Consider the following 11,254-nt stretch of genomic DNA (forward strand, 5'->3'; position numbering starts at 1 on the left):
CCACCTCTGAGCCCCTTCCTTTACGAGAGTCCTGTTGGTCAGTGGGGCATGGGATGGAGGAGCTGTGGGGGTCTTGAACTTCAGTTGCTGATTCCATTTTGAAGCCCAAACGAAAGACCCTCTCTCCGAGGCGTCCAGACTCAGAAGTGAGGTTTGGCCTGATGGAGTGCCTTTAAGTAGCCCCTCAGCAGGGCGTGGCTCACTCCTATTGGCTGAAAATGTTATACTTTCCCGCCATTCATCAGAGCCTCAGCTGAGCTCAGATGAGGAATGTTGCTGGTTGTAGATGTACTGGAAAAACCCATGTAGATGGGGAAACACTTTTGCAGGGTCCTGGCATGGTGTCAAATGGCAAAGTTAGGGGACATGGGGACTGGAAGGGAGGGAAGTCCTCAGTATCTTAGTTCTGACCCAGTTCCAACCCAAAACGGTTGAAGACCCTGGTAGATTTCTGCTGCTTCCGCCAGGAAGCCGGAAGTGAGGGGTTCCCAAGGGTGCAAGGATTACACAGGCTCATCAGAAAGGTTTCTTCCATATCCATGAAATACATGTATTTTCAATATTCTTCTCTCTGATAATGTCACTTTATACAAATTACATATAAATTAAACTTTAAAAAAATGTGTTTTCATAAGCTTTATGCAAATGAAGTGTTTCCATCTCCTGTTGCCACTCTTGGTAAACAAGTGTGGAAACTTTGCCCTGGATCTTTTTTTGTTTGTTTAAGATTAGCCCTGAGCTAACTTCTGTTGCCAATCTTTTTTTTTTTTTTTCTTCTTCTTCTTCTCCCTAAAGACCCCCAGTACATAGTTGTGTATTCTAGTTGTAGGTCCTTCTGGTTCTGCTATGTGGGATGCTGCCTGAGCATAGTTTGATGAGCGGTGCTAGGTCCATGCCCAGGATCCAAACCAGCGAAACCCTTCACCGTCTAAGCGGAGCTTGAGAACTGAACCCCTCTCCAGGGGGCCGGCCCCTGCACTGGATCTTTAAGGACTAGACTTCACTGTAGGAAAATTGACAAGTCAGTTTTACCTTTGAATGTATCTGACAAATATCATCTCTTTATATAAAAATGAAACCAGCAGTGAACTAAAAATAAATAATTGTAAACAGAGTTTCCCACTGATGATTTCTTTTCTTTAAAGCTATTGTTATGGAAATGTTAAACTTTCACAGGATTAAGGAAAGTAAAGCAGCCGTTTGTTTACCCTTAAGATGACTTCAAAATGTGCCAATGTTTTGCCAGTCTTGTGCATCCATTCCAAAGTTCTCCTTTGGGATGGGGGTTGAGTGGGAAATAGAGCTAGAGAGGGTGAATGCAAATGCTTGAATGATGTCTCTCTCTAATAAATAAGTTGTGAGCCATAAAATTCTTCTCTAATAAATAATTCTTCAAGGACATAAAAGACAATCAAATACTCCCAGGCTATTATAACACACATTTTTTTTGAAAAGTTTCTTAATTTCATCTTATACTCAGTTCATATTCGCATTCTCCCAAAGTTACTCAAACATATTTTTTTATTGTTGTTTTTTGGAACCAGCACCTACACAAAGTTTCTACCTACTATTACTTATTATAACATTAAAACTGGTACATTCTGTCTGCAAATGTAATTTAAGACCAGTTAAACAATGGACGTGTATAACGCAATTGCCATCACTCAGAGAGATACAATATGCAGAATGTATAAATTTATTTCCACCCACTCAAAACAAAAGGGAGACAATCCACAATAAGGTGAAAAAAAATTGAAAAGGCAAGTAACAGTTTGGTAAACTCGTGGTGAATATTATGTTATGTTACATATAGTCATTGCCCATCTATATCCTCTACAAGCCAGTATGAAATGATGTTTTTCTACTGATCTTAAAAAGTGACAATATTAGTGAACTTTTAATTTAACCAACTGAGGGTCACACAACAAACAAATGATTTTTTGTAACTTATTTTTCTCTGATCACTATTGAGATTGGATACCTCTTTATATGTGAACTGACCATTTGTTTTGTTTTACTCTGAAATCTTTTCTTAGGTTCTTTTTTTTTTTTTTTTTTTTTCAGTTGAGCTGTTTATATTTTACTGTTCCTTTAGAGTAAAACACATTTTCCGTGAATGCTGTTTCTCACACAGCATCCTACTATGCTGATGCCCGCCCATACGTCCAAGAATAGATCTGTCCTGGATGTCAAGAGACCTCAGATGAGATCCATCCACCTGGCATAGCTTTCCATCCAAAGATTTGAACTGAGTTTCCTCTTACCTCCTGGACCAGCCTAAGGATGGAGGTAGACTTCTTGATGGGTCCCATGCTGCTCCCAAGCACTTTGTCCAGGATCCCACTCTCTTTGCCACGCTGGTAGTCACAATATGCACAAAGTTTGCAGTGCCTGGGACAACATCCCAATGAAGAGAAACAGAGAGAGAGGCAAAACGGTTGGCATCCCCCACAATATGAAAGGGATTCTAACATCTTAAGGAAGCAGTGTGAGGATGATGAGTCTTTCCCCCTCTCCTCCAGTTTTATTGAAATAAAATCGACGTATAACATTGTGTAAGCGTAAGGTTTTACAAAGTGATGATTTGATATTCATACATCTTGTGAAGTGAGTAGCAAAGTAGAGTTGGTTAACACCTCTGTCACCTCACATTATTACCATTTTTTTGTGTGATGAAAATACTTAAAATCTATTCTCTTAGCAACTTTCAATTCTATAATGCAGATTTGTTAGCTATAGTCACCATGCTGTACATTAGAATCCCAAAATTATTCATCTTAGAACTGGAAGTTTGTATCCTTGACCAACATCTTCCCGTATTCCCCAGCGCACATCCTTGAGAACCACCACTCCACTCTCTGTTTCTATGAGTTTGGCCTTTTTAGATCCCATATAAGTAATATGTTACAGTATTTATCTTTATCTGACTGACATCTCACTTAGCATTATTCCCTCAGGGTTCGTCCATGTTGTGGCAAACAGCAGGATTTCCATCTTTTGTGATGCTGAATAATAGTCAACTATATATATACCACATTTTCTTTATCCATTGAATAGAACTTCAATGAAAAGGAAGGCTCTGCTTGCTTCTTCATGGTAGGGATTTGAGAGTGCTCCCCGAAAATCAACCTCATTCCAGCATGGCCAGTTGGCATCTTCACATTTTAAAGAAAAATCTACCTTCTACAAATCCATGTAATTTTATCCCAGGTAACAAGTGGTTTTACAATTTTTTTTTAAATATCAACACTCTCTTCATTTTTTTTTGATCAGTGAAAACAGGGTTTTTTTCTCTCCTTTTCCCAACTCAGGTCCGTTTGGCCATTTCTACATGAAAACGTTTTCAATATGCTAACACTCCTCCAAGTAGTCATGTTTTAAGTGACTACCATCTCTCTAAGGATTTATAAATTTTATAACCTAGCCTCAAGTTCTCCTAACTGAACCTGAATTTGGCTGATGGGTTTCCCAGTTGAATACTGCACGCATCTCACTATGGCATATACCGTTACAGGTTTCATGCAATTAACTTGTGTCATATTGGGTGATGCTAATCTTGTTGAGTTGAGGGAGGGTCTACAGGCTTCTTCTCTGTAAAGTTACAACGCTGTGTGGTGTGTGCTTGGGGTTCAGATGGGTGTTGAATTAAGCTCCACCAACTGGAGGGCTAGGTAGCCACATGTATTGTTTGTGATTCTTCTGTGTGAAAGCTATGTCTCTTCTAACTCCTTTATTTGTTGATTCTGTGATGTCTTCATATCAGCATGAACCCATTTATATTTATTTTGTACTTTGTGTCATAACTCAATGTTATGCTATTTATTTTGTTGCTTAAATTTTTCAGCTTCGGTCCTTTGGAGCCATGGTATAATAAAGTGACATATCCCTGGACTTTGTCCCAGGTCCCTGGTACAGAGCTTCAAAACCCCTGGAATTTCCTTAACGGTAAGAGTGTCTTTGTTATGCTAATGAGGTAATGGAAATGGAAGTGTGTCTGTGAGTGTGTGTGTGTGTGTGTGTGTGTGTGTCTGGTCCCACCAGGGGACTGGACACCAGACAGACCAAGCACACAATTGGATTGGAACAGTCAGCTGCCAAAATCCAGGGAGGGGAGGAAGGATGGAGATTAAGTTCAATCAGATGGACGGTGATGTAATCAGTCATGCCCAGGTGACAAAACCCTGATTAAAATCTCTGGATAGAGAAGCTCCAGGGAGAGTCCTGGTGGGGAACAGAAGCTATTGTGCTGGGGACCCTCCCAGATCTCGCTCTATGGATCCCTTCATCTGGCTGTTTCTTGGTATCTTTTGTAATAAAATAATGTCAAATGACAAAACGAAAACAGTTTAGTAGTGACTTTTATATCCTTTCTTCCGGGGAAGACAACCCATGGTTTGGGGGGATGCAGTGTCCCACAGCAGTGGAGACTCTTCTGGAGGTATCTGGGGAAAGGGAGTTTTATCGAGCCTTAGAAGGGGCAACTGGCAAACAGGGCATGATTAGCTAGCAGGTCCCGTTTTCTAGGCTAAGGTAAGCTAGCCAAAGCTGAGTTGGAGGATTGTCATGGGTACACGGTAGGTTTCCGTGACAGGTGTTTCCCTTAAGTTCAGGTTGACTGAGGTTTAGATTTGTGAAGTGGCCGGGACACTGGGGTGGCCTCCATTTGTGGATCCGGATACAGGAAGTAACCTTATCAATGATCATCCCAGGTGGAGCACTTTCCTGAGTTCTGTGTCATCCCCTAGAAATCTGAATCACAGGGGCCTGTGTGAAGCCTTGCATTTGTATTTGTCTGGCAGAAGTGCAGGTGTTTGGGGAATGCCTGAGACTCCTCAGTGGTTCTGACCTGGGGACAGTCCTGTGAAGGACTTTGCCCTTCCCTTGTGGGGTCTGTACTAACGCCAGATAATGTCAGAATTGAAGTGAATTGGGAGACACCCCTTTGATGTCACAGATTTGGTGATAGAACACTGGGGCTTTTTCAGGTGGCCACTGAGTTCCTTTGATATGTCCCCAAGCTTTCACTTTTGGAGCACTTCCTTGGTGCTTTTGCAACTACAAGATCCTCCAGGCTCTTATTATCTCTTCCCTTCTGCTGCCTGAGAATCAGCCATTTCTCCAAGGAGCCTTTTATTGGAGAATGGTATTTGAAACCCGGATGTAGGTGCTGGGGGTTCTCATTGCTACCTGAGTAGCATCCCTGTTAGTCCCTCTAAGCAGATGGACCTAGGGAATATCTGTTCACACACATATCTATAATTTTCTCTGGATCTATCTGACTATTGATCTGTCTACAGCTAAGTCTGTGTTCGTACTGATGTCCCTGAGTGTACTCCAGTGCCACAGGGCCCACTGTAGCTTTTCCCTAGTGGCTTTCTGTCCCTGTCTGTAGTTATCAGGTATTAGGGCATTCTATGTCTTTGAAGGGTCTTGCCCCTATTCCTCCAAGTCCCCGTGCCCTCTGCACCCTGCCTTCCCACTGCCCTCATTGTGCCCTCCTCTCTCACTCACTTGCAACATTCCAAGTTTGATGGATGCTGTGTGCCTTCATCACAAAGTAAAGTACTTTGAAATATCGAACAAGGTACATTACATCTTTGTGGGTTGTTGCAGGGTGTAGTAAAAAGGATGGAACATGCGCCCTCCCCGATTTTTAGGTATCCAAAGTCAGGAGATGCCTGTATTCTTCCATACGTGCGCATGTGGAAATCCACTCTCGAATGCTGATGGTGTGAATGTGATTATACAAATGGGTTTGTGTGAGTATGGCTGAGTGTGTGTCAATGTGAGTGTGTGCTTGTATTTGATGAGCATCTGGGTGAGTGTGAGTTTGCTATGGGAAGTGTATGTGGGTGTGTGTGTAAGTGTATGAGGGTATTTGACTGTGTATTTGAATGTGGGTTGTGCACACTCATGTGTTTGCATCTATGTGTGTTTGTGTATTGGTGTGTGTGTTTGTGCAGTGTGGGTTGTCCACCATGGTGGCTCTAATCTCTCACTTGGATATGGGTAGTACTGGATAGTGGACATGGATCCCATTTATCTGTGTTTTGACATCCTATGAATTTGTGTTTAGGAAAAAAACAAAGGATTAATTTGAAATCATATTGTGTTTCTTCATTAATTACAAAAGCGATAAGAGCTGATTGCTGAAAATTTGACCAAAAATAGATGTAGAAAAATGTGATAAGGTGACACTACTGTTAAAATGAGTAAGCAGCATTGGGTTATCAGATAGTTAAAAGAATTGTGGGACCTGTCCATTTAACCCTCTGATCCTGGGGGTTTTGTTTGTGGGGACTCATAAACTTCTCGCTTTCTGTAGTTATAGTTCTGTTGAGAACACTTAAGTGTTTAGAACACTACAAATGAGATCTAGCCTCTTAATAACTTTTTAAGTGTATAATATATTGATGATTATACATATAGTCTTGTACAAGAGATCTCTGGAGCTAGCTTAACTGAAATCTTATCCTCTTTTTTTTTTTCCAACTTCCAGTGTTTTCTTGCCTATCCTTATTTGTATTTTCACCTATATGATTTACTTGCAATAGCACCCCTGGCTCCAATAACTAATTGATGGCACTATCTGTATTGGGATCAAATTAAATTTATAAATTAGCTTAGGGACAATTGATGTGTTGATGATATTGAGTTTTTCTACCCAAGAACCTGATGTGATTTTATATCTGTTTATGTCTCCCTACATATATTTCAGGAATAGTCTATGTTTTTCTCATATACACTTGATACATTTTTATTAGATTTAATTTTAGGTATTTTATATTATCATTTTGTAGATGCACCCCTAATCTCCAGATGTGACTTGTACACTGTAATTTTTGTACATATACAGACACCTATTTAGTATATTTTGAAGCCATGCCGTGGGTTCATATTGATTTGGAATATAGTGTCATTGAATTGGCCCCATTCACTGGAATGATAAACTGCGATCCTCTCCTTACAACAAGAGCTGTTAGGTGTTGGAAAATCAAGGTGGAGAGGAAGTCATGCGGAAAGCAAAAAACCTTTTAACCAACACATGAAGCAAAACAAATTCCATATGGGTGCATATATGTAATTATGTAAAATATCCAATGCATGGAAAGCATTAGTTTTTATTTCATCACTATGTACTATGGAAAGTAGAAGGCAAAGGATAAAACAATATTGCAAAAGTTTAATTTTATTTTTCTTACATAAAATGAGATATATTCATCTGATGAAAGATTGCATTATCCTAGTATAAAATGCAAAGAGAAAACTACATACAATAAGAAATAACAGTATGCAAAATAATTGACAACATCTATATTAGCTCTGAATCCTCTAGTTAAATGGGAGAAAATGAAATTTATAAAGTAGAAGAAATTTAAAAATTCGGCATATAATATGAGACAGCTGAAGAATAAAGACATGTGGTCAATAGCATTTAATATATCTCAACTTAGGTTTTCTGTCAAGTGAAAAGCACACATAGGTGACGTGAAGACTTCAGCATGATTTCATGAAACTGGTAAATTGAAAGCTTTCTCCACACAGAGGCTGTTAAAGGCTTGTCAGTATCAGTCCTCCGTGGACAGCGGGGAAGAGAGGGAAGAGTTACAGCCTTTCAGAATTTGAGGGAGGGTGGATATAAATCCATGTTGACTTGGCTACACTTTAAAATATATAAGCACATGGGAATTACAACCTGATATTTGTTCTCATTGTAAAATAATGCCCAACTGACCTAAAATAGTCGGAATACATAAAATGTCTAGCATGAAACTTAAACTTAATCCTAGTCATTCTGAGTCTACTCTTCAAATTCCTTTCTTATGGCCACCGCAAGTTCTCCCTTTTATTAACGCACTGCGTCTAAAATGGGCCCTGCTGGTCTTCTGGAAGAATCTGAGGGGTAGCAGGGCTTTGCTCTCCCTCCCAGCGCTGCGTCTTCCGCGGAACGGTCGGGTCCTTTCCCTAGAGACTAATCCGGTGTTCTGACAGCCTCAGCTGTCTCCCGCTGGGGGAAGAGGTGGACCAGTCTCCCTCCTAGGAGGAGCTCTGGGCTTCTCCTCCATTCTCAGCTGGACCCTGGGGACCTGGTGGTGGGGCTGGCACCAGCCAGCCCTCAGCAGGGAAGGCATAGGCCGCCTGGGAGGCCATGGCATAATCTGCACCAGGGTGTACAGAGGCCCCCGGAGCTGGGCGAGCCAGGCGAGCTCCTCCCAGGTCAGCGGGAAACGTGCCTGCTGCATCTGCACCTGAACTATGTCCTGATAAATGGCCTCAGACATGGTGCGCAGGGAGGTCACCAGGGTTTTCCGAAGTGGAGGCAGCAGGTCTCCTGGGGACCTGGATCTGGGCCGCCTGCTGCGCCTAGTACTTCTCCTTTGGGGTCTCCTGGGGCAGGCATCTGGGGTCTTGTCCCATAACTGGCGTGGCTTTCGTCAGGGCCCTTCAGTTTCTTGTTTTCCAAAATCATGTTGCACTCATGTAGAGAAGCGCCTGCACAGGAAGTATGTGGGCGAGAGACCTGCCAGATCAACTCCCATGGACCGCCATTCCCAGGATCCCAACAGGTGCATTCTGCCTTCTGGTGAACCCCAGCTATTTCCTGTTCCTTCCCGCCCCATCTCTAGCATGAGGCAGTGCCATGCCCATCATAGGTCCCTAAACGCTCCCTGGATTCCAGAGTCTCGAAACCCACTTCAGACACTGAACACCCTGCTTCACGCCCACACACTGGATAGGTCACCTGCTTTTCTTTGCGTACACCTCAGGACCAAAATGGAAGATCCTACGTATTGTATCACAGGCACTGTCCCCAGACGGTTTTTCCAATTTCTGGACTCTTCCTAATTGCAGCAGTTTTCTGATTCTGTGGATAAATCAGAGTCTGTGCGACTTCCTGCAACTGGAGACCCTGGCAACCTAGTCCAACCTGGACACAGAAGGAAGCAAGGTTGAAACCAAAACTCCCGGCTGTGCCTGGAGTCCTGGATCTGCAAAGCTGGCTGTCAAAGCGCATCCAGTTCCCTTCTCAGGGAGACTGAGTGGCTCCATGTCTCATGTCTCTTCCTCAGAAAAACCAAATCTTACTTGATGGAGCAATGCAGTTGTTTCCACCTTGGAGCTCAGTTTCCTTGGAGATCTCTTCATCTGTCTTGGGCTCTGACCCTAGAGAAAAAGGGAGTTTAGGTGACTGGCCTCCCTTGAGGCAAAAGAACCCCCTAGTCCATCCCTGACTCATATTTGCTGGCAATTCTCTCCACTGCAGCTGTTCAGCCAGTATCCAGTGGGAACTGGAGTAATATGGTTCCAGGGTATCATAGTTTCATTTCTCAAAGCCCTCCTGAAGGCTGGGTGACATTTCCTATCACCAATCTCAAAATAAAACCGAACCAAAGATACAATACTTGGCATCCCTGATCCTATCCCTGCTTCCAGTCTCCATAGACACCTGGGTCGCTTCCTCGCCTTTGGGTGCAGCTGTTACTGGCTCTTAGTTAATATCAGCCCTGATATTGGTTCCCCTACAGTGAACCTGGCATGTATGGGGTTAAAAGTAAAAACCTGCATTCCTAGTTCCCTGGGTCTTTAGTTACACTCACATGTAAATGTTTGTGTCTTTAATCTCTGATTCCCTGAGCTTTACAACCAAATAGAAGTTACAAATTGTTAAAGCCCAGATGGCCTCAAGCTGGGCTCCCACTAAAGTTGTGGCTAATCCCAGGACCCTGAAGTTCTTTTACGGAGAAACTAATGTCCAGAGAATATGAAGAAACCGAAGGTCCCCAGGCCCAACTCCTGGGCTTCCTGAGGTCAGAGTCTACCTTCCACCATGGAGATACACAGCCAAGGACACTCATGTGAGAAATCCTTTGTCTCCTCTGCTGGAAGCGGCCCAGACACAGGCCAATGGGAAAATGCTGACCAAGAAGTCCACAGCACCCCTCCCCTACCTAAAACCCCAAATAAAAACCCCTACCCATTTCTTAATGGGGAGCAACAACTTTTGGGGCACTAGCCCTTGCTTTGCTCCCTCTGCCTGGCAAAGTAAAGCCTTTCCTTTTTCTCCCAAGACTCTGTTCTCATTATTTGGATTGACTTGGGGATCAGAGACCAAACTTTCAGTAACACAGCTGTCTCTTAACTGAGAAGACAATGTCTTGCCTCTTTCTTCAAATGGTTTCTCTTCCACATCTGAGTCCCTTTACGGGAGTTCTGTTGGAAAAGGGGCTGCTCAGTGGGGCATGGGATGGCGGGCCTTTGGTGGTCTTGAACTTCAGTTGCTGGTTCCATTTTGAAACCCAAACGAAAGACCCTCTCTTCAAGGCATCCAGAGTCAGAGTGAGGTTTGGCCTGATAGACCTGCCTTTAATTAGCCCCTCAGCAGGGCGTGGCTCACTCCTATTGGATCCAAGGTTATTATAACACAAAATTAGTCTTATGATTTCTTGATATCATTTAATACCCAGTTCATATTCACATTCTCCCAAAGTACTCAAAGACATTTTTTATTGTTGTTTATTTGAACAAGGATTGAAACAAAGTTTCTACATTAGTATTCCTTATTATAATGTTAAAACTGGTACATTCCATCTATAGATATAATTTAAAACCAGTTACAAAATGGAAGTGCATACCTGCATTTCCCATCTGTCATAAAGAAGCAATATCCAAAATATAAAAAATTTAGCTTCTACTGATTCAAAAAAGAGGGAGCCAAGCCACAATTAGTTGAAAAAAACTTGAAAACAGAATTCTCAGGTCAGTAAACTCATGAATATTATGCTATGTTACATACAACGTTGCTAATAATAAAATAAATGCAAATTAGAACACCACCACTGTTTCACATACATACAAGTAGTAAAATTTCATCCATCACACAGCGCGTCAATGCTCTGGGGAATGGAGACTCTTCTCCAGAGTTAGTGTGGGCATTATTGGCTTAACTCCTTCAGGGGACAATATGGTCCCATGAACTAAACATGATGATGTGTGAAAAGGAGGATCCAGAAATTCAATTCCTCACTTTCTGTTCATAGGAACAAGGATATTGCCTAAGTGTGTTCGTGGCAGTATTAATAGGGGGAGGAAAATATTGGAAACAACATAAATGCCCATCTATGAGATCAGAGGTTAAACTCAAAAAGTCCACTACGTTGACACAAAGAAATAACACACAGTGGTGAAACTGAATGAACTAGAGGTCCATGTGTAAAAGGAAATTTTTCAGAAACAATTGAGAGAAAAATCATGA

This window comes from Equus caballus, chromosome 10 (assembly GCF_041296265.1).
Source record: "Equus caballus isolate H_3958 breed thoroughbred chromosome 10, TB-T2T, whole genome shotgun sequence".
NCBI classification, from domain to species: domain Eukaryota; kingdom Metazoa; phylum Chordata; class Mammalia; order Perissodactyla; family Equidae; genus Equus; species Equus caballus.